General features: G+C 38.4%; 1 protein-coding gene and 1 pseudogene across 4 annotated transcripts in view; both read right to left on the bottom strand.

Annotated features, from left to right (window-relative positions):
• MACROD2 (mono-ADP ribosylhydrolase 2) overlaps positions 1 to 23551 on the bottom strand; it is a 2112402-nt gene that overhangs the window by 1289829 nt on the left and 799022 nt on the right. The gene's annotated exons all lie outside the window — the stretch shown is intronic.
• On the bottom strand, positions 12494 to 13820 carry LOC129022079 (small ribosomal subunit protein eS10-like; annotated as a pseudogene).

Here is a 23551-nt window from a genome sequence, read left to right as displayed (position 1 = left end):
AGCTCCCGTGGGCTTCAAGTTCTTCATCTGTAAATTGAGAAAATAATAGTACCTGCCTCATAGGATATTGTGAGAATTAGGCAAGTAAATACACGCCAAGTATTTAGAAAAGGCCTAGAATCTAGTCAGCTCTGGTCAGCACACAATGCATTTAACTATTATTTTGTGATACGACATCATAATAAAATATTCTAGAAGTGAATATCACCTGTATTGGTTCAGAAAGCAAATGAAAAAATTAGACTAAAAATGTAGAGATTAGTCACTCAAAAAGTGTAAATCTACAAGAGCTATTTGAACCTCAGTATAAACACATAGAACGAACACAGTTTTTATACTTATATTTTAAGACATAGTTTTATTTTTTGTTTATTTTTACCAAAGCTAAAAAGAGAAATCCTAAAATCAGAATGGTCCCCCTACAGAATGGTCAATTTCTACCACCTCCCTCTCCTGTAGTCCCCTATTTGAAGATGTGTCTATCATCCTGAACAGTTTTTCTTACTTTTTATGAAGTAAGTAACATATGTTCACCACAGGATAATCCAAAACACAAAATAGTAAATAAATAGGCAAAAAGAAAAAAAAGTAAACACTACTTAGATTTCCACTACCCAGAGATAAACACATTTTCATATGTGTCCTTTCATACCATTTTCTATGCATTTTAACAATTTAAATAAATAATATATATTTTAATACCAAAATTAGATCACATATTCATACTATTTGCAATCTTTTTCTTTTATTTAGAATTTCATGAAATGATTTTCATGTCAATAAATATTTTAAATAAATATTTTTACTGCATCATTTTAAATAGCTAGTTCTTATGAATTTTTTCAAAATTTCCTCGGGTGATTCATTGGACATTTAATTAGTTTCTGTGTTTTCTCTGTCATAAATAATGCTGATTGCTTCTTGTAGCTAATACCTTTTCATATGGTTGAGATCAATTATGGAAATAAATGATTTTAGGTTTTTGACACACAGCACAGCCGTACTCCAAAAATGCAATATTTGTGCTATGTCTTGTGTGTTTCCAATGGGTTTCAATTGACTTCAAGAAAATGATCTCAACCAGATGTGTATGTAAGGTTGTTCCAAAATGGCGAGAAAAAAGACAAACTTATTTTACAGCTAAGAAGTCATCTAGAACCCTGAATCATTTTTGAGTGTTTTGACTCTGATGCAAACCCAGTAAAGGACTTGATAGGTGCAGTACAATAAGATGAGTTAAAACTGAAAGCCTTTCCAACAGATATTTACAGAGCAGTGTATCATTGTTCTGGTTTAAAGTGAGAAATTTGTATAAATAATTCATCCCCCTCACAACAACAATAAAATAAAAGTCTTAACACTTTCAAGTAGGTGTTAAAATAGGAACTGCTTTGCCAAAAGTAAATAAGTGTAGTACAAATTTCTCTTCCTGCCAAGACAGAAGAGATTCTACATCACAGGTGGGTAAAGAAATAAGATACGCTACCAGAAAATATTCCAGAAGAAATACCTCTTTACACTAAAGGATTCAAAGAAAACACTGGCTCTACAACCAACCAATTTAATTTAATATTTAATGTTACATGAAGGATGACTACCCTGGGGTAGACCTTCACTTTTCAAACTGCACTGAGAGGGAAGCTTTCTGATGGGGGAAAACATATCTCTTTTTGTAAGCTCATCAATGGTTAGGTCTTAAGGGTACCACTTCATATTCTATAAGGAGGTCATTTTTTAAATGAGGCCTAAGGCCTCACTATTAATAATAGATTAAGAACTAGTTTAAACTCTGTCTCCTGGTCTCAATCAAATGCAAACATTCCTTTATCCTTTTATTGAGTTTCAAAACCTCCCTTACTTCTTCTTTATTGAGAAATAAATTCAAGGTGCTCTTTAGAAGGTGTTGGTTAAAAAGTTATTGTTACTGGAAATTTCTGATCTTTATGGCTGTTCACTCAGGAATATGTGCAATCAAACACTCTCTTAAAAGAGCAAAGGATTAGCTGGATGCAGTAGTGCAGGCCTGTAATCCCAGCTACTTGGGAGGCTGAGGAAGGAGAATAACTTGAACCCGGGAGGCAGAGGCTGCAGTGAGCCGAGATGGCGCCACTGCCCTCCAGCCTGGGCGACAGAGCGAGACTCCATCTCAAAAAAAAAGAGGGAAGGCCGAGTACAATGGCTCATACCTGTAATCCCAGTGCTTTGGAAGGCTGAGGCAGGAGGATTGCTTGAGGCCAGGTGCTTGAGACAAGCCTACGCAACATAATGAGATCCCATAAAAACTTCAAAAATGTTAAAAAGGGAAGGGTTCACATCTGGCTAGGTCTTTAAGATTCCACACAGTCCAACTGAGAACAGGGAAATAAAACTGATATCAATTCCCAAATTCCTGGGAAATGTTCACATACACTATTCCACTGGGTTCCTGCAGCAACCCTAGAAAGTAAATTAGAATGGTGATCATTAAAAAGTCAGGAAACAACAGATGCTAGAGAGGATGTGGAGAAATAGGAATGCTTTTACACTGTTGGTGGGAGTGTAAAGTACTTCAACCATTGGGGAAGACAGTGTGGCGATTCCTCAAGGATCTAGAACCAGAAATACCATTTGACCCAGCCATCCCATTACTGGGTATATACCCAAAGGATTATAAATCATTCTGCTATAAAGACACATGCACATGTATGTTTATTGTGGCACTGTTCACGATAGCAAAGACTTGGAACCAACCCACATGCCCATCAATGATAGACTGGATAAAGAAAATGTGGCACATATAAACCATGGAATACTACACAGCCATAAAAAAAGATGAGTTCATGTCCTTGCAGGGACATGGATGATGCTGGAAACCATCATTCTCACCAAACTAATACAAGAACAGAAAACCAAACACCGCATGTTCTCACTTACAAGTGGGAGTTGAACAATAGAACACATGGACACAGGCAGGGCAACATCACACACCGGGGCCTGTCAGGGGGTAGGGGACTAGAGGAGGGATAGCATTAGGAGAAATACCTAATGTAGATGACAGGTCGATGGATGTGGCAAACCACCATGACACATGTATACCTATGTAACAAACCTGCAGGTTCTGCATATGTACTCCAGAACTTAAAATATAATTTTTTTTAAAAAAAGAAAGAAAGTAAATTAGACAAGTATGGTTACCCTAATTTAACCAAAGAAGAAACTGAGGCTCAGTAAGATTGAGTGGGTTCCTAGGGGCACAGCAATAAATGGTGGAATCCGAGTCAAACCCATTCTGTTTATATATGTGTTGTCTTCAGGCAAACTGACACTCAGTATCTTTCATCTGCCAAGACTTCTAAGGGCCTGTTAGCACCTTACTCCCTCACTTGCATTTCTAAAGTTTCTCTCAGTCTTTCATCATTTTCACTGTCCACACAGTTGGTTCCAGCTAGTGTTTTTCCTTAAAAAGCAAAAAACAAAAAAAAATTAATCCTTTTATGCCAAGTCGGATTCTGGATAACTGTTGACCATGGCAACTATATTTTAAAAATATAATAGAACTGTACTATTAAAAAACTGAAGTGTTTATTTATTTTCATTTGGACTAATAAATAAATACATTATTGATTGATTATTGATGGTACAGATGGGATCTTGTTATGTTGCCTAGGCTGGTCTTGAACTCCTGGCCTCAAGCACTTCTCCTGCTTTGGCCTCCCAAAGTGCTGGGATTACAAGTGTAAGCCACCACGCCTGGCCTTTGCTCTTATACAAGAATGTTTGTTTGCACATCTTACTGTGTGACCAACCAGGAAGATCAGAAAATTCCAGTCATTGGTATGGTGCTATACCAATGGCTTACTGGCAAATATCTAAGTATCGCTTATAGTCCAGTTAAACTGATAGAATCAGAATTGTTTAAGCCAATACTTGGAATAGAGCTGAAAATTGTTTTGAGTATATGACAACACAAAAGAAAAGAGATCTTGCTTTTTTTGCATTGATTACTGTATCCTTATCTGGACTGATAAATGAGCACAACACTTAGCTTTAAGAACAAGCTCCTTGAGATGACAAACTAATTTAATCTATCCTACATGGATTCCTTGGAGCACAGTCATTTTGAATATGTTGTCTTTAATATCAAACATAAGCAATCATTTTTCTTTTTCTTTCAATAGCTATTAACTTGAGATATGCTTCAGCAATAGTTTTCCTTTCTTTCCAGATATTGTCCATACAATTATTGGTTAATCTTACCAGGCTGCAGTGAGGTTTATATCCCTCATATCTCAATGGACTTCCATCAGTCTCTAATTGCTTTGTGAACTTGACCCTCTTTTTCTTCCTGGAGCTGCCATAAAATTGCCTTTTACCACCAAGTGTTTAGTTTATCAGCACTTCCAGCGCTATCACTGGGATTCTCTTTTTCAGCTAATAATGGTCAGAACCACAGGCCAGAGCAGTTACAATTACAGACAGAAGGACCATGCCAGAGTAAATAAATAACTTAGGGGTGCCATTCTAAATGAGGGAAGTACAGCATGGGTGATGGTCAGATACTCATTGGCTAACAGTGTAAGCCAGCACTCCCTGTTCAGAATTGGCCGACTACCCGAGAGAATAAACCTATAATGACTACACTCTTCAGTGTACACACACACATCATTTTAAATATAAAAATGTCTTCTGAGATAAACAGCTTTCTAGTGAATCGGAAGTGTGGGGGCAATGTGAATGGGGTGTCAGCTGTGTGATCCTGAATCCAATGTTGTAGATTTGAAGGGGCAGAGAAGAGGAAGGCAATGTAATGTGGATTAAGGGGCTGCGTCCTAGATTTAGGAGGCTCTCCAACCCTCTAGGCCATTTAACTTCTGTGAGCAAGTCCTTTAAGTCTGTGGTACAGCAGGTTTTCATAAGGTTTTCATAACTGAAGGCTTTCGAGGTAGACTTCATGAAGCATTCAGGGTTCCCAGGAGCTTCCACGCAATAGTGACGATGAGAAGGAGCCATGGTGTTTTCATGTGGACTCAGACTTCCAACCCACTTCATCCAGAACAAGGCCTGTTTCATATGTTGATTTATTTTAAAGATTTTATTTAAATACGGGTTTCTAAGCCTTTTTGAAAATGTTAAAAAAATTAAACCCAGTGATCCCTAGGGTCCCTTCCAACCCTAATATCTTACCCCCTGATTCCTCTAGAAGAGAAAAGAGGTGAACGGTTCTATTCTCATCACCACTAGCTACCCTATCTACCAACTCCTGATGAATCACTGACTTGGCTACCTATGGTTGGCAACATGTTGTAAACAGGCATACAAGGTCAGTTGTCCCCCAGGTTATCTAATGCTTCATTTTTCAACAAAAAGTCAGGAGGAAAAAAGTGTGCCAGCGAGGAGAGTCAGTAGGAAAAAAAAAAAATGGCAGGAATATGACAGAAGAGAAGCTGAGGAGAGTCCAGGGACAGGGAGCTTTCAGCCCTCTCCTCATACCAGACCCATTTCTGCCAACTCCTGTGTGTCCTCAGAGAGAGTAAGGATGGGGGTAGGGGAGAAAGAGAAAGCAGGGAGGGAACAGAGAATGGAGTTGTTAATCTGACTGGTTAGAGCCTAAGCTACTAATTGAATCACATTTTCTAATGAGTGGGGTCACTGTTTCTTAAAGTGTAAGAACCTGCACTCCAGGTGCTTGATATGTATTCTCAAATTTAAAGAGGGCAGGAGGCACTGCTTAAGCTTTGAACTGAAGTATTCGCTGGAACACTAGGTACCGGTTCAGCTGGTAAGGCAGCACTTGGATATGCAGTTCACTGCCATTGTTTGCACAGTGCTCTCTTGGGAACTCTGCCAAGCAGTATAGTTTTAGCTGGACAGGGTGGAGAAATTCCTGGGTTCCTTGTCTATCAAATATTCCATCCTGATCACCCTCTCCACCTCAAAAAGTGGAGAAAAAAAATAAACATCAAAAATACAAGAAGAACATTGAGGTTAGATTGAAGGCATCACTGTAACATTCAGCCCTCTTTATGTTGGACACATTCATAGATTCTGAACTCTCACATTCTCCTCCCCTTCTAAGCTCAGCAGTACTAGAGGTCGGTCCTAGGAATTTGGTACAATACTCACTGGGTGCAGTTTCACCTGGGATGTCTGGTAACAACTTCTTGTCACTAAGATTTTAGAAACTGTTTTAGGGTAAATAAGGATTCATGAAGGTACTTGCCGGTCCTCACAGGTAGTTCACAGGCCACAGTCTGTGGGTGAGGTCAGCCATCCCCATAGCTTGTAAGAGTTTTTTTCTCCCACAAGTGTATACTAGAGCACAAAAAAAAAGACACATGGAATCTGGCAAGAAACAATCCACCTCAGATGGTACAAAGACCATAATGAAGGGACTCCTCATGATGTACGGGCAGGTTTCAGGCAACTGGGAAAGCATGTCAAATCACCAAGAGGACAGCAAGAGCAGAAAGTGGGACCCATTGGGACTGAAGGCCTTGTGTTACTGCAGGCTTGGGAGTGCTGGCTCCATGAAGGAGGGGACTCTGGACAGGACCATAGTCCTGGAGGAATACAGCCTCGCCAGAAATGGGACCCAATGTGGGGAAGGCGGGAAAAGAATATCCCAACCTTTTCCTTCTCCTTCCCTCTCATCTCCTGCCAATGCCTCACCATAAGAAATGGCAAGGGAGTCGGGTAATGCCAGCAAACACATCAGCCTCTTGGGGACATAGACAGACATAGGACAGAGAAGGGATCTAAGTGATCTCATGCACATATATGCACGTGGGATAAGGCAACTGGAAATACTCAGTGCAGATCCTTAGCCCAAGGGGAAAGTTTATACATATATCTGAGGTTTGTGAACCCCTTAGGACTACTCATGGATTCCAGGGTAAGACATTCTAAATATATTAATGACTTTCAAATCTATAACTCTAAATTATATTGTGATCTTTCCCCCAAGTCCGGGGTTTTAGATGTACAGCTGCCACTGGACACCGTCTCTCAGCTATCCGACAGGCAGTGCAGATTCAGGCTGCTCAAAACAGAAGTGGTTCCCTTCCTCTTCCCTTTAACCTGCTCCTTCTCACAGGTTCCTTTTTCTATGAATTTGAATCACTCTGGCCAGATAAGTCTAAATCTTTAAATCCTTTTCCTTCTCTCTTTAAATCCCATCAGTGACTAAGGCCTATTCATTCCATCTTCTAAGTATCTCAAGAACTTCTTCTTTTACTGTCAGTCATATTGCCACCTCCCTGATACAGATTTCCATCACTTTTCACCTAGATCACGGTCCCTTCACATGCATCCCTGACCTCTTACCTATTTTCCACAAAGTCACAGAGAGAAACTTTTCTAAAAAGAAAGTCACATCATTCCATTCCATTAATTAGAACTCTTCTGTCTTTCCCTTTTAGAAATCCAAATCCATCCAGATTCAACTGCATGTACACCAGCTTTGTCTCCAGGGTTTCCCCGTGACCCTGAAGGTCTAGTAACACCAAATGAGCAACAAGTTTTTTTGCATACTGTATATTGTGAATACCTTTCTCTTAGCTTCCTCTTTATTGGCCTGGTGAGGTGGTAACTTTTTATTTAGAAGGAGTTTTGAAAATACAGAAGAGTTGCATAAATATCACAAAGATCTCCTATACATCCTTTTCCCTGCACTTTCGTTCATTCCTTAACATCCACTTCCTGGATCACTTTCTTTGGTCCTAACCCCATCCTGTGAAGCTCATTTCCCCCTTTCTCTGTTCTCTGTTATTTTCCTGCTCTCGATGGTAACTGCACTCTGACATTGTTCTGTGCTTAGCTTACCTGTCTGTCATTTATGTTTTTTGTTTATTTGTTTGTTTTTTGAGACGGAGTCTTGCTCTGTCTCCCATGCTGGAGTGCAGTGGGGCAATCTCAGCTCACCGCAACTTCTACCTCCTGGGTTCAAGCAGTTTTTGTGCCTCAGCCTCCCCAGTAGCTGGGACTACAGATGCCCACAGCCACATCTGGCTAATTTTTGCATTTTCAGTAGATACAGGGTTTCGTCATGTTGCCCAGGCTGGTCTTAAACTCCTGGCCTCAAGCAATCCACCCACCTCAGCCTCCCAAAGTGCCAGGATTACAGGCATGAGCCACTGCACCTGGCCTATCTGTCTGTCACTTAATAGGCCAAGTTCCATACTGACATAGGTGAAGCATTACCAGGAACTTTTGCAGAGTTTACCCTAAGTAGATACCTGAGAAATAAATGCTCAGTGAGTAAGTGAGAGAATGTCCAATCCTATGATCAAAAGACTTTTTTAAAAAGACATCATGGTAGGTAGGTTTTGTTTTTGTTTTTGATTTGGCATGGTTTTATTTACTTAGTATTTTGCCATCTTATAAATTGAGTCAGTACTACTAGCTCTTGTCTATTTCAAGGGAGCTGAGAAAGAAGAAACTGTCATTCAGTGAAGAGACACCATGACCCCACTGCTGAGTAAGTCTTCTAAGCTTGTATAGACACTTGAGAGGAGATAAGTTCGAGAGGAGGGAATCCCTAATATGCTACATGACGGAATAAGTGGAGGGTTGTGCTAAAAGCATGACACAGACCCTGGCAGGCATAAAAGTGACTGCCAATCTCTCTTGGGGAAGGCTGTGGATGCCTTGCAGAGCTAATAAGGGTCCTAGGCAAGGAGGTGATCAGCCTCACCAGCAGGAGGCCATGTGAACCAGCTGAGGCCCTGAGAGGAGAGGGTGGCAGGAGAACAGACCTCAGGTAGCAGCCACCAGCAGAAGCCATATTCAGGGATGTCACATAAATCTACCTAATATGGAATGGGAAAAGAATTGGGAGAACATGGTGGATGATTCAGATTGCAGCAATTTACTAGCGAGAAAATGCCTAAGTATTTACTGACTTGTTTTCATTGTTGACAACATTTCTCTCCAATATGCAATAGCCTGAGCGCCTGCAGATTGCAAAGTAAGGAGCTCCTAGGTTTGTGTGCGGGGACTACAAATGGGCACCTTAGACCCAAGGGCAAGTAGTGTGTTTTCAGAGTAAGCTCATCTACAGCTCTATCAAATGGAAACTGCATTTCAGATTGGTGGCCTTAAAAAAGCAGTCAGAGAAAAAGCACCCCAGGAGAGGAACCAGTGAGAGCAGGAACACAGAACCTGTGTCAGGATTCAGTGCTATTAGACTTGCTCTCGCATACCAGTGAGCTGAAACAGCTATTTCATAATAAGGATCTTGGGAATAAACAACAAGTTTAGGTGAGAACTACTTTGAAGAAAGGGGCAGTCAACTCACTGAAATAAATGTATAAAATACTGTGTTCACCAAAAATGGAGCACACTCACTAGTCGGGGTAGGATGCTGGCAATTAAACGAGCAATTTGTCAGCTTTTTAACCTCAGATATAGATATCATGACTCAAATATTAATAATGTACAGCAATGGGAATGTTTCAGGAGGTTGCATGGAGAAAGAAAGCCAGTCCTCAGTAACTGTTGATTGGGAATTTACTCAGTAAGTAAATGTAAGGCAATTTCCTATTCCCAAGAACCTCATTCTCAGGATCCAGAGCAGAGATCTTAACAATACCCAAATATCTATACGTCAAAGATGAAAACACACTTTCCAATAGAGGCAAAGACAAAATGGTATTGAGGGCAGCTGGGAGAATCAGGAAGGGTTCCAATAAGGAGGAAGCATCTAAGATGGAACTTGAAAGGGCAAGATTTCAATAGACTGAGCTGTGCGATGAGGAGGTCTCAGAGAGACAATGAGGAGGAGCTCCAGAAGAAGGTGGCTAACAGCCTCGATACTGCAATACTGCAAAAAAATCAAAGAGAATAAGAACAGAGAAAAGACTATTAAATTCTGCACAAAGGAGAGCTTTGGTCACTGCCATAATAGCAGTTTCAGTAACGCTGACGAATCAGAGCTCGATTTTGAACAGCTGAGGTTGTAAGTTGCTAGTAAAAATGTGACAATAATAAGTGGAGACCTAAGTTTGTAGTTGTTGGCTGGTAAAGGGAAGAAGAGGAAAGGTTCAAAACATTGAATGGAGGCAGAGTAATTAAAGGGCATATGTTCAGTTTCTGGGAGGGATAGAAGATAACTCAGAATAATGTGAAGGAAGGGAAACTAAAAGGATAAAAAGAACCAAAAGGCCTGGTGGATGGTGCATGTTAGGGAACAAGGTCCTGAATGGAGCTGGGGCAGAGTGATGGAGAAACAGTACTCTGTATTTTGTTTTTGATTTACTTAACTCATGATTTAGAGGACTGGGTTCAGTAATAATAAATAGTGAGTATTAATAACTTCTACTGACAATTGTATTAAATGCCAGAAAATAATAAGAACTAACATTAATTAATACTTTGCTATGTACCTGGCCCCAGGCTCAGAACTTTATACTTAAAATAAAATTCTGCATCATTTCTGTATGCTTATAGTATCAGATATCCCCAGAGTAAGTGAAAGTTTTATAAGTATAAGCACTTCCAAGATTGCAAACACCCAGCTTGCCACCACCTGGAAATAAAGAACTTGCCATCTACGCGGGATCCCTCCCTGACCTCACTCCACCCTGCCCCCAGCCCGACAGGAAACGTGGGGACCTGTGTGATCCATCCCTTCATCTGCAGTTGTTATTTTCCCCTTGGGAGTTCTGTGCAACACATGAACCCTCTCTACCCCTCATGATTTCAGCAGTTTATGGCTCATTTAGAGCCACCTCAGAAAATCTCTCCAATGTCCAATGCCCAAGTAAGCACTTCCCTTACTCAGATGCCTCTGCCCCAGCTCCCATCTGTTTATCTCAGGAATACCAATTCACTTACTCTGTCTTTTGCTGCTCCTCTCCTCTGTTACTATGTAATTTTTAAGTTGAAAGAGAACTTAATCCTCCTTGATAATCAGAAAAGCACCTATCATTAATGATATATTTATAAAAAGAAAGGAAAATCAATATATAGTGGAGTGAAATCACACAGTACAATAAATCCTCCTCCCTTTAAAGATACCCAGAATTTCTCTCCAGCATCTACATGAACCTGCGTATCTACATCTTGATTTCCTAATTATACCATTTTTGTCTTAGGCTTCAAAATTAAAAGAAGGTAATTTTTGTGCTTTTATTTCTATTTTAAGATGTAAAATAATATTTTCTGTAATTTGTCACTGTAAATTAAAATTATTTCTTCTATACTATGGGCAAAACAGGTTTTATGGGCTAACCTAGCTGTCATTTAGAAACTTGATTGTTCACGAAAATGAACTCTGCATTCTAAATGACTAACTTATAAATACACCTTTATAATACAATCTCTTTGTATGTTGAAAACTCTTTGAATATGAAGATAAAGCATAATGTGATATTGTTACGCAAATGATGGCATGGAATATCTAATTAAACATTAATGATGCCTTTTCCAAGATTACTAATTAATTTTTGTACTAGATTAGTTACGCTATCAAATACTCTTTAAAATTTCTCAGCAGCTTCCTATGTAGTAGAAATTATTTAAGAAAATTAACTCAAATATAAGATATATAAGCATATTAAGAGTGTAAGACTTCCCAATGTCTAGTTTTGATATGTCTAATGGCATATCAAAAATACCTTATAAATTCTCCTGTTGTGCTAATGACTTGAAAATTACAATGAGCCAGAAAAGCAATCTATACAGTAATTAATGAATTAATAATCTACCTCATTTCAAAAAGGCACTCAAGTCAGCTTAACAGAAAGCAAATAATTAAGCAAGATACAATGAGTTGAATATGAACTTGAAAAAGGAGATAAAAAAAGGAGAGTAAGATGGAGAGCATAGGTGGATTCATACAGAGATACATGCCATGAAATACTGCAATTATAAGTGGGCCCCCAGATTTGGTTCTTAGAGTTATAGAAGCCAACCTAAAGAGAGAAAAAAAATGATCAATTTCAAGATTTGCAGTGTTTACCTAATAAAAACTACCTTAATAGTACTTATCTAAGGATGAGAACAAGTATCTCTGATACTGAAATCCTAAAGAGATCCTCAGTATTTTCTATGATATTCTTAGAGTAATTCCAATGATAGGATCCACAGTGAGACTCAAATCCTCTCCACACAAGGAGATGGCAGCACACTAAAGCCTAGTTGGATAAAAACCAGCTCCATGGGAAGCTATTAAAATGCTGTACAGTGCATGGGTCCCCCAGTGGACTTGCTCAGTCACAAACTCCTTTAAAGCATCTGTTATAATATATGATCTAATTATCTTTAAGTCAATCTTACCTAAATATTCAATCCCAGTCCACGTTTTGAAATGTACTGAGCATTACCAAATTCACAGGCCTGAATCCAGCTACTCAGTATGGCTGTGGAAATACAGGACTGCATGCTTTAATAAGTCGCGAAGCTCAGGGAAGCATTCTGGGCATGGAATTGCCGTTGTATCTGAATGCAGATTACTTCTGCTTTCCAGAATAAACAAATGTTGAAATTATCCTAAAATGGATAATGACATTACAAATACTGAAGTGAGTAACACTTAGTATTATATAAATCTAGTGGCACAAGTGATCTTCTGGTTAAACAAAAGAAATACACAGCAAAGGAGACACTAGAAAATGGAAATTACCTGTGTTTATTTTTTTCAATAAATATGAAATCAGTGAAGTTTAGATTTTTTCTTTTTTTTAAAGCTTTTTTGGCTGTAAGTTTACACAACGCAAAATAACCCTCTCCAATTTTATTGAGGTGGCCGACCGTGTCCACGACCAAATGCGACTCTAAACTGGAATTCAGTTGCTGACCCAGCCCCAGCCTCGGCTTTCTTGTCGGCACCAGGGGGCACAGCACTCCGTCTGTAGGTATCTCTGTCGGCTTCCCCTCTTGTGAGTCCTGCAGGTCACTCACCCTTCAGACCTTTAGGCTGAGGCCTGCTGGTCCCTGGACGGCTACGGCGTAGAGTGGCAGGCACAATCTCCGGGGACAGATGAAGGTAATCATGGAGATACTGGATACCCTCATTAGGAAGGTACCAGTAGAAATGTCTCCAGGCAAACTGTGCCTTCACGTAGCCTCGGGACTTGAGAGACTGCATGGCCTTCATGACAGGAAGGTTGGACACATTCTTGTCTGCCAGCTCCAGGTGCTTAGGCATGTGGATGTCCTTCTTGGCCACCATAACTCCCTCCTTAAAAAGGAGTCATAAATGGTAATCTGGTTCTTCTTAGGCATCAACATCTTGATGGCTGTAGGGTCCAGGTCCAGGGCCTAGATACAGTCTTTTAAAAAGAGACATATTGGATCTATTTTCTTTAATGCCTACCTAAGAAAAATAACGTTATTGTCCAAAGTTGTACTTTTTAATCTTTTGAAACTAAGTGAAATTTACTCTTCTAAATTCCTTAGTACATTTGAGAGTATTATGACTGAATTTCTAATTTGTCTCACAGTGCTTGTTTTGTTTTTCAATTTGCTATAGAGAAGTGAAATATAATAATTAAGACTTTAATTTACTGTTACTGAAAGTGATTTCCTTTTAAAATCATAACTGTATTATTCATTTGCTAAGTTTTCCTAACACTTTGTATTACTTCTTTATTTCTATTATGTTAGGATAACAAATGAAGGAAATCAAACTCTACAAGATATCTTTATTTTCTTTCAGATATTTAATTCAAAAATGTCATCCTTTGCAATAAACTTATTATATTAGTCCATTCTCATGCGGCTAGGAAGAAGTATCTGAGACTGGGTAATTTATAGTGGAAAGAAGTTTAATTGACTTCCGCATGGCTGGGGAGGCCTTAGGAAACTTACAGTCACGGTAGAAGGGGAAGCAAACATGTCATTCTTCACACGGTGGCAGGAGAGAATGAGAATGAGAATGAGAATGAGAAAAGAGCCACAGGGGAAGCCCCTTATAAGACTGTCAGATCTCACAAGAACTCACTCACTATCACGAGAACAGTATGGGGGAAACATTATCTCCACCTGGTCCCACCCTTGACACGTGGGGATTATTACAATTCAAGGTGATATCTGAGTGGGGACACAGAGCCAAACCATATCACTTATAAAAGAGTATAACATTGTCAAGATTCAGAATTTAAACGTTGTCTTTTTTTGTTCTCATTGCATTTGTTAGAAATGTTTTCATAAAGCTAGGAGCAGTGGTCTAAAGCCTCATTAGATCAAGATTGAGGAAAAAGGGTCAGTCACTAACCATGAAGGGGCTTGACAAGCTTCCAATTTACAGTTGAAATTCATCCATTATAATTTTTGTGATAACCTCCCATATGTCAAACTAACTATTAGCACCAGGGATGTAATTAATAATCAGCATACGTAAGGTTCCTACTGTCATGAAGCTCACAACCTAAGGAGAAAAGCCAACACATTTTTACAAACCATAAATTATGTCAAATGCAATGAAGACAATAAACAGATGCTGTGAGAAAAATAAGATGAAATGTTGAATTTAGAAAAGTGGTCAGACAATACTATTCTGAGGAGGAGATATGATTAAGCTCAGACCAGAAGAAGTAACATACATAAAAAGTAACCTAGAAAGAGGGAACAGAAAGCAAGACTCAGATACGGAAAAAAAGCTTGACATAATTTAGGAACTGATGGAAGCCATGGAGTTTAGTAAGCAATGGTGAGACAGGAGATGTTTCTGGCCACTGGAGATGCCAAATCATGTAAGGCCTAAAAGTCTCAGTAAGATTTTTTATTTTCTTGTAAAATAAATGGGAGAGAAACAATGAAGGACTGCATGAGAGAGGCAAGGATAAGGGAAAGTATTTAGAAAACAGAATGAATTACTGAAATTTTGCCCCCCTTAATAACTCACGTTACTAGTAAATCTTAAGAGATCAGTTTTGAAAGCTACAGAAATCTCAGATAAACAAAAGCAACTAAATTGAGTATAACACATATAACAAACGTTATGTTCAGAATATGGAAAATTTGGGTTTTTTTGAGGTTCTTCCTATTGATAGAATATTTATTTCCTCTTAATTTCATACATCCACAGGCCTCCTAGATTCTTAGAACTATGTTTTCCTCCAAAGGAAAATAGACATAGAAAAGTACCCAGGGTAATATAATAAACACTTCAGTCCTCACCGTCAACAGTTTTGAATTTTTCAGACTTACTTCAGCAATAATGTTCATTTGACACACCTTCTACTAAATTTTGACCCTCTCCAAAGCAAGCTAATTAATCCTTTCAAAAACTAAGTTCTCTTTTCTTGGTAGATAAGGCTATAAAGTCAATGAATTTACTAGACTTTATTCATCAAGAATTCACGTAGCCAACGCTCACGAGGGCTGCAATTCTCAGGTCATTTTACATCTAACCTAAAAACATATAAATAAGAAGTTGTTAGGCACTTGTCTCTGATTTTAAAAGCATATGTGGCATTCTAAAGTACATGAGGTAAGAAATGTGCCCACCATGGTAACCTCATCCGAAATGCCCCAGAGGAGTAATGATGAGAGCATGGCTGAGGTGAACTCATCAGAGATGGCCCAAAGCTGGAGTGGTGAGAACATGGCTAAGGTGACCTCATCTAAAATAGCCCAAGGCCTCAGTGGGGAAAGCAACAGGAAAGAGTGGACTCTCCCACTCTGATGGAGTATTGGCTCCAGCACACATCACTCTGGTTTCTCCATCCACCCTAATTTCTAAGGATGATCTTAGATTCAGATTGGAAGATTCTGAACTAGAGTTATCACTTCCACCAAGGAAGAACCCGTGCTTTGATTGCTCAGCTGTTTTCAGCTGATAAGTGAATCAAGATATCCTCAGGACAAAGCTGACATTGCTTTGGCTTATCATAAGCCATTTTTAGGGTCATGAGACCTTAAAAACACCTTCATGGCACATCTGCCAATAAACAACAACAAAAAAATAGAAAATTTGTTCAAGTTGGGTATTCAGCTTAACAAAAACTGTGATCCTTAAGTTCATGGAAATCCACTATCCCCTCGGTATTCCTCAAAAAAAAAAAAAAAATCACTTTACCTAAAAATATCCCTCATGCAAGAGTTTATAGATCCTGGAGTGACAGATATTATCTGATTTCAAATATGCAATAAACCAAAGAAAATATTTCTCAAAATGTTTATTCTATGGGCCAGAGTGTTCTTGAGGAAATTATTTTAGGACCCCAGAGTCTTCAATTAAAGGGTTACACACCATTTTCAGTTTATAGCCCCGTGTATGACTAAGACAACTACCAGATGAAAAGAGACTCTGTGCCCACCAGACATTTAATATCCTACGCTCCACACTCCCTAAATGAGAGAAAGTGAATATAAGCAACTAGTAATTGACAGCAACCACTAGTCGACACAGATACAACTATCTCATAATCCATTTACTATTTTACTAATCCTTTCACCACAGTTAATAACATCTCTTGGAACCTGAGGGCTGAGACTGAATTAGATGCATGCTACTTTGGCTTCTCTTCCAAGAAATTAGAAAAAGTTCAGGACATGATAGATCTGTATAGATGTTTTCAGAGAAAATAACTGCATTTTTAAATAAAGCAATAACAACCATCCCGGTGAAGGTGGAGACTATGTCCATCTCCATGATGACCATTCTATTTGCCAAGGGTACCATATTATTTGTTGAATTAATGCTGGATCATCTGGCATATAACATGGTAACTAGAAATATAAAAAAACATTTATTAAATAGTGATAACTTCCAATTGGTGGCTTACTTTTATGGAAGTATTTTACTTCATTAACAATAATTTATGTTGATTTCCATCTGCCTCTCCATTCCCACTTTGGTTGTTATTATTTTATAACAGCATAAAACCCTAGAGACTGAACACTCATCTATTTTTGCCACATATTTCCTGTTACCAAGTCGCAGTTCCCAGTTTGTGAAACAAAAATTTGGACATGGTGTTTTAGGGGATGGATATATATACATATATTTGTAAGTACCTAAGTCCTCAAATTGCTCAACACTAATGAATGTGACTTCTACTGAATAAGGCAGGATTGTAAAGGATTGTCTTTTATGGTCTGATATTACCCATTTTAACTCAAAATCTCTGTTTTATTAAAGCAACTGCCTAGTGATAACTTTCTTCAGAAAAGTGCCACCACTACTATAAGCTGTCAGATAAATCAAGATAATGTAAAGCAAGAGTTCTCTGTTTTTTCTCCATATGACTTTTTTTAAACAGATGCCTCTGGTATAATTCGACTATGTAAGCACTAGAAGAAAGCAATAAGTAAAAATAGAATATGAAATTTGAATTAAAAATGATAACCTTTTTAGGTATTGATAGTAATCTATTTAAGCTCTAAAAATTCAGTTTCCCTTTATAAATATACGTACACGCACACACATATTAATACACACACACCTACACTTACACATTTGTTGAAAATACATTGAACATATTTTATGTACCACGTCCTAGGTTGGGTGCTGGTAAGGCAATGAAAATCAAAAGCTGACATGAACCTTGGTATTCTCAAGCTTGCAGTCCAGAGGGCAGAAAGATTTTAATGAAATAATCATTAAAAAATGCAAACTCATCACAGCAATCAGCACTGCAAAGAAGATATATATGGTGTATAGTAGAGGCATATGGTCTTGAGAAAACTGGAAGACCTGCTTCATTTAGAGGCAGGGGTTTTCTGTCACAGGAATGAGGTGGGATCAGAAAAATAAATAGGAGTTAACTAGGCAAAGACAGGGAGGATGTGCATGTGTCTGGCTCTGAAATGCAGGGGAGCTAAACACAAGTGAGTGCAACTCTCAAACAATGGGGAGCCAGTGGATATATGCAACTAGGTGCCTATTCTTCAGGCATATAATTATGGGTCCTACAAACTTTCTAGATGTCCTATGAAATCAGACCACCATTCCCTAGAGAGGCAAACTCAATAATACACCCTTACAATGGCTTTTGCTTGTGTTATTTTGTTTTTTCCTCATTCTCCTTATTCCCTCACTCCTACTTCCTGGCCTCATATTCCAAATAAATGCCCTACAAAATCTGTGTCTCATGATATGTTTTTTGCAGAACTGCAAAGTAATACGGTTAAGCATGGCATGAGATAGGAACAAAAATGCATATAGGCCTGTCAGGCATTTTACCTCTATCCATTCAACGGGAAGCCTTTGAAGTATTTTAAAAAGAAGGAGACATTATTAGATGTGCTTTTCAATAAGATCTTTCTGGCTCCAATGCAGAGAACAGATCAGATGGGGGCAAAAGGAGATGAGGTTCAGAAGATAATAAAATGCTACAGGTGAGAGAGAATGGTGGATTGGATTAGGGAGAAACCACAGTGACAGAAAGAAGCAGATACATTCCAGAGCTATTTAGGCAATAAAATCAATAGATCTTAATGAGAAAAGAAGTGTGGAGGATGAGTCTTATTTTTTTTTTGGCTTCTATAACTCAATGGATGTAGTAGGATTCACTGAGCTAGGGAGCACTGAAGAAGTCTGGGGGTACAAGAGGGAATAATTATAAATGTTTTAAATTTAAATTTAGGCTTAAGTTGAGTCTGAGGTGTCTTTGAAACATCTTGGAAGAAATATAAAATAGGTAATTAAATATATGGTTTTGAAACTAAGGGAACAATTTAAGCATCTCTGATTCAGCTTTATTTGGATGGCAATGAGTTCCAGAATCATGGATAACACTAAGTAGAGAGGCCATATTTAAAAAAAAAAAAAAAAAAAAGATGAGGAGATGGTGGTACCAGGTCTTGAGAAAGCTGGACCAGCAAAGGAAACTAAACAAAGGGGGCCAGAGGGATGGGAGAAAAATCAAGACAATGTTTCATTATGGAAGCCACAGGAAGAGGGTATCTCCTAAAGAAGGCAAAGGCCTATAGAACCCATTGCTACTCCAAAGGTAGGTAAGATTACTATGGGAGATTATGTTTTTGGCCCCAATTCTTCCCCTCTTCGTACATCCACATTCTTTACTGTGTGACTTTGCAGTTTCACCCACAAAAATCAGTGGAGTATAGTTTCTTTTGTTCAAGTGACTTGTTATAGCCAAAAGAAAAAGGAAAAATTGATGGCATGTAGGATCTGAGCATTTCCACTTGCCCTCTTGTGCTTCTGCTCTTCCCATGAGAAGGACACACCTGTCTAGCCATTGAGTTCCAGAAGAAATAGAGACAGCGGGGCAGAGCCCAAGGGTGGAGAGAACTCACAGGTACAAGAACTAGGCAGTGCTTTATTTAACTTCAGAATTGTTTGCCCCTGAAGTTCGACATTGTTGATTATGCAACATCATCTGGACAATAGAAAACTAGACTAAAACCTGTCTGCTAGATTAAGGATGTCGGTCACTAATTGGTACAGATCAGTTTTGCTATGCGAAGAAGAAAAGAGACAAAGTAATGGAAGAAGCACATGGATTTGAGGGAAGTTACATGTGTACATGTGCTGTGTGTCTTAAATGGCTGTAAACACGTCAGTTAGAAAGATAAAAAAAAAAAAAGGGAGGAATTGAATACTCAAGAATAAAAGAGAAGATCTGATAGGTGCCATTTGAGAGATTAGGTAAGTTGTAATGGGAGTTCACATTAAGGATGGCACAGGTCAAGGGTGGGGCTGGGAGGCCGGTAAGGAAGCCCAAGGAGGGCTGGGCTTATGAGCGCTCTCCCCCAGTGACAGTCTCAGGTGTTATTCACATTGTGCTTATTTCCACCAGTATGAAACAAGTAAAGTTCAGTTAAAGTTTGGTTGAATGTACTCTTTAGTTATATAAGCGATATAAGATCTGTAATAATATAAGATCTTATTATTCTTTAATTAAAAGCCTGACAGGGGAAACAAACAAAAGAAAACTTCAACTGTACATGGGGTCTAGTATAGAATGCTAAAAAATTGCAATACTAAAATGGAGAGGAATAAGTAAAAGCAGACATATTTATCACCAACCAGATTAGTTATTTGTTAGTTATTTATAAAACATATTTTATAAAGATAACATAACCAGCTTTGGTGTATTTTGTTATACTCTGATTATTTATATTAATTAAAATAATTGGTTAGGGCCAGGCGTGGTGGCTCACACTCGTAATACCAGCACTTTGGGAGGCCGAATTGGGTAGATCACTTGAGCCCAGGAGTTCAACACCAGCCTGGGCAACATGGCGAAACCCCATCCCTATAAAAAATACAAAAATTATTTGGGCATGGTGGCATGCACCTGTAGACCCAGTTACTCAGGAGGCTAAGGTGAGCAGATCACTTGCACCCAGGAGGCAGAGGTTGCAGTGAGCAGATTGTGCCACTGCACTCCAGCCGGGATGACAAAGTGAGATCCTGTCTCAAACTAATAATAATAATAATAACAATAAATAAGAATAATTGGTTAGAACACTCCAACTTTTGATGATCACAAATAAAATGTTTTACTCTATTATTCTAATAAATGTAAATTATTGAAGATTAACATTTTTATGAAACATGACTTAATATTCAGAGAAACATCAACACTGTTTTAACTAACTTTGAAAAAGTGAATACAAACTGTCTATAATTTTATAGTGTTTCTAAATCATTTGTTTTTTTAACATCTCAAGTGAGTTTATATAATAAAATACACATAATAATTTTGTATTCTAAATCTAGATTTTTGTAGGATATACAATTAAGAGGCTAAACAATAAGGATAATTTCCAAAACTAGAAGAATATTCAAGTTTCTTATGAATATTTCTTTTCTTTTTTAAAATTGTGATTAAAAAACACAACATAAAATTTACCATCTTAAGCATTTGGAAGTGTGTAGTTCAGAAGTGTTAAATATACTCATATTTTTGTAAACAGATCTCCAGAACATTTTCCTCCCACAGATCTGAAACTATGTACACATTAAACAACTCTTCTTTTCTCCCTCCTCCTAGCCCCTGGTAATTACCATTCTACCTTCTGTTTCCATGAATTTGATCACTTTGATAGCTCACATAAATGAAATCTTTCCCTAATAAAATTTACCCCAAGGTACCACTTCCTATTAGAAGATTCATGTTTATGCCTCATCACAAATAATGCTTAAAATCTATTTATGTATGCCTATATGAGTAAATAAAACATTCTCATATTACTAAAATGAAGTCATCATTTGAGAAACGAATAAACAGATCATTTAGATTAAAATTTATATTGATATTTTCTAAGTTACATATTCAGTTACAGATTATTGTTTTTAGTTTTGACTGAAATATGCAATAGTACTAAACTGTTCACATATTATATTTTGGGGATATACTTTGAAGTTCAAAGAATCATGATATAGTAGATTAATCTTTGAGACTTTTCTACAGTTAAAATATCATCTCTCTAAGCTTCTGGTGATACGCACTTAGAGATCCTTCCTTCCTTCCTTCCTTTTCTTTTTTTCCTTCCTTTTCTTCCTTCCTTTTCTGTTTTTCCCTTTCTTTTGAGTAGATTAGGAAATATAAGCTATGTAATTTATATCCAGTCATCTCCCTGGCACTAAGAAAGTGTGAGTGCAGCCCAGACAGAACTTGCTTAAGTTCTGTTGGCAAATACAAGGGAGTAGGAGGCTAGGCACGTTTTCATTACATAGCATATGACGTACAAGCTGCAGAAATGGTTGCATTTTTAATTTTCTAACGGCATGGGTTATACAGCAATTTCCTTCCAGGTAAAATGAGTAAGACCTGAGAAAAATACTGAAGTATTTTAGTGGTGTTTTGTCACTGTGTTAACTATTGTTTGTATGAGACAAAACACAAAGAGGAAAAGACAAATAGATGAAATCATAAGAGATTTGTTAGCAAAAACATTTCCTTTGTGAAGGGCATAAACTCCTATAAATTAATGACTTGGGTGGGTGGCTGAAATCAACACAAAGATCCACAGTGTCCCATTGTTAATGTCTACACCTGTGGGTTCTATGGAGGCATCTGGTTTTCTCAGTTGCTCCAGACCACCATGGTGCACGGATGGCAGAGATGCTGACTGTTCCTCAGGGCCATTCCTGCCTCCTACCTAAGAACTGTAGTCTGCTCAATGCAGCAAGCCAAGGGCAGCTCTCCACTTTAGAATTTCTAAAGCCAATTCAACTCAAAACAGCATTAACTAGTTTGGAAAGTTCATAGGTACTAATACAATTTTGACACAGAAGTAGGCAAATTTCTTGAGATATAAAGGCTTTCTAGAGTCCACCCTTATACTAAGCAATGATATATTTAAGTCAATTTATTTTATTTAACAGTTCTCTACATCTTCTCTGTGCACTACTTAAGTTTCTTAATAGTCAAAGGTATGCATTAAAGGGGAGCTCCCTACAAAGATATGTTAAGATACAAAATTTCTGCTTCTTGATAGTTCATAACAAATACTTACAAAGACCTATTAAGTGTTAGGGACTGAACTAGGCACTGGATACAGTGGTTAATTCATAGTCTCTGTCTTGATGGAGACGGTTTCTTGAAGGGGAAGACAACCATTTAACAAGGAGTTCCCCAATGAGTTACGTACTTCAAATTGTGACAGAGAGTAAAAATAATGAAAAGCAGCAGCAAAATATGCTGTGAGTATGCTTCTATCTCAGAGTCTGGCCTAGCCTGAATGGGAAACATGTTCAGGAAAGGTTTTCGTGAGCACATGACATGGGCATGCTAAGGGGTGTGTAGGAACTAACTGGGTTAAATGAGGGGAGAAGAGCACTCAAGACAGGAGAAGGAAAGGCTCATCAAGGATCCTCCTATGAGAATCTTGTATATGTGGTACATCTGGTACAAAAGCTCATTTCTAAGATTATAATGGTTTCCTTAGACAGGTATATGCCTTCCTGCAAAGAAACATTTGAGAACTGCATCCTTTCCTCCTGAGACAATTCTCAGGAAACTGTCAGAAAAGCCAAATCCAGAAAGACCATGTTGGTCTGACTTTATTACATGTGGATACTGTCCTAGTAGACATGCAGGAGAGGCTCCTCTATTAACATCCCTTCTTCTAGAAGTTCACTTTCTCTTCCATTTGACCTTCAAACTCTTCCCATTATAACAACAGAGATAGGAGCAGAGGCACACCAAGATTGAGATCCTTTTTTGTCTCTGCCTGAGAACCTCTGTCATACCTCCCTAATCTGCTCCCATAGTCTCCGTTGGCCTCCCTCCTTCCACCCGAGCAAGAGCCTCAGGGGCAAAAAGAATGGCAGAAAAAAATGAGCTATTTCTTATAAAGGCTTCCAGTGAGTGAAATGCCTGCTCTTTACCAAGCAATCCTACCTAGGTGAACTTGAATCTGTAGCCGACTCTGAAATTGTAAAGGGGAAGAGAGGGTTGTAGAAGCCTTTAAATCTAATCTAGTTTCAGGTCTTCACTCACCCAGTCACCTAGTTTTCAATCTTTCTACTCCTCATTCTAAGACGTCACTACATCCTGACAACTTACGAACAGTTGTGACTCTTCATTGTCCTCTGCCTCTATCTTGATGCTGGAGCTCTATTACATAGTCCCCTGTCCCTGAGGAATTCTATCCCCAACCCCTGGCCCAGACAATCACAGTCACTGTTGATGGTTTATGGCGGGCTGTG

Source organism: Pongo pygmaeus, chromosome 21 (assembly GCF_028885625.2).
Source record: "Pongo pygmaeus isolate AG05252 chromosome 21, NHGRI_mPonPyg2-v2.0_pri, whole genome shotgun sequence".
Lineage (NCBI taxonomy): Eukaryota > Metazoa > Chordata > Mammalia > Primates > Hominidae > Pongo > Pongo pygmaeus.
The sequence above is the reverse complement of the archived record's forward strand: the minus strand, read 5'-3'. Positions and strand labels throughout refer to the sequence as shown.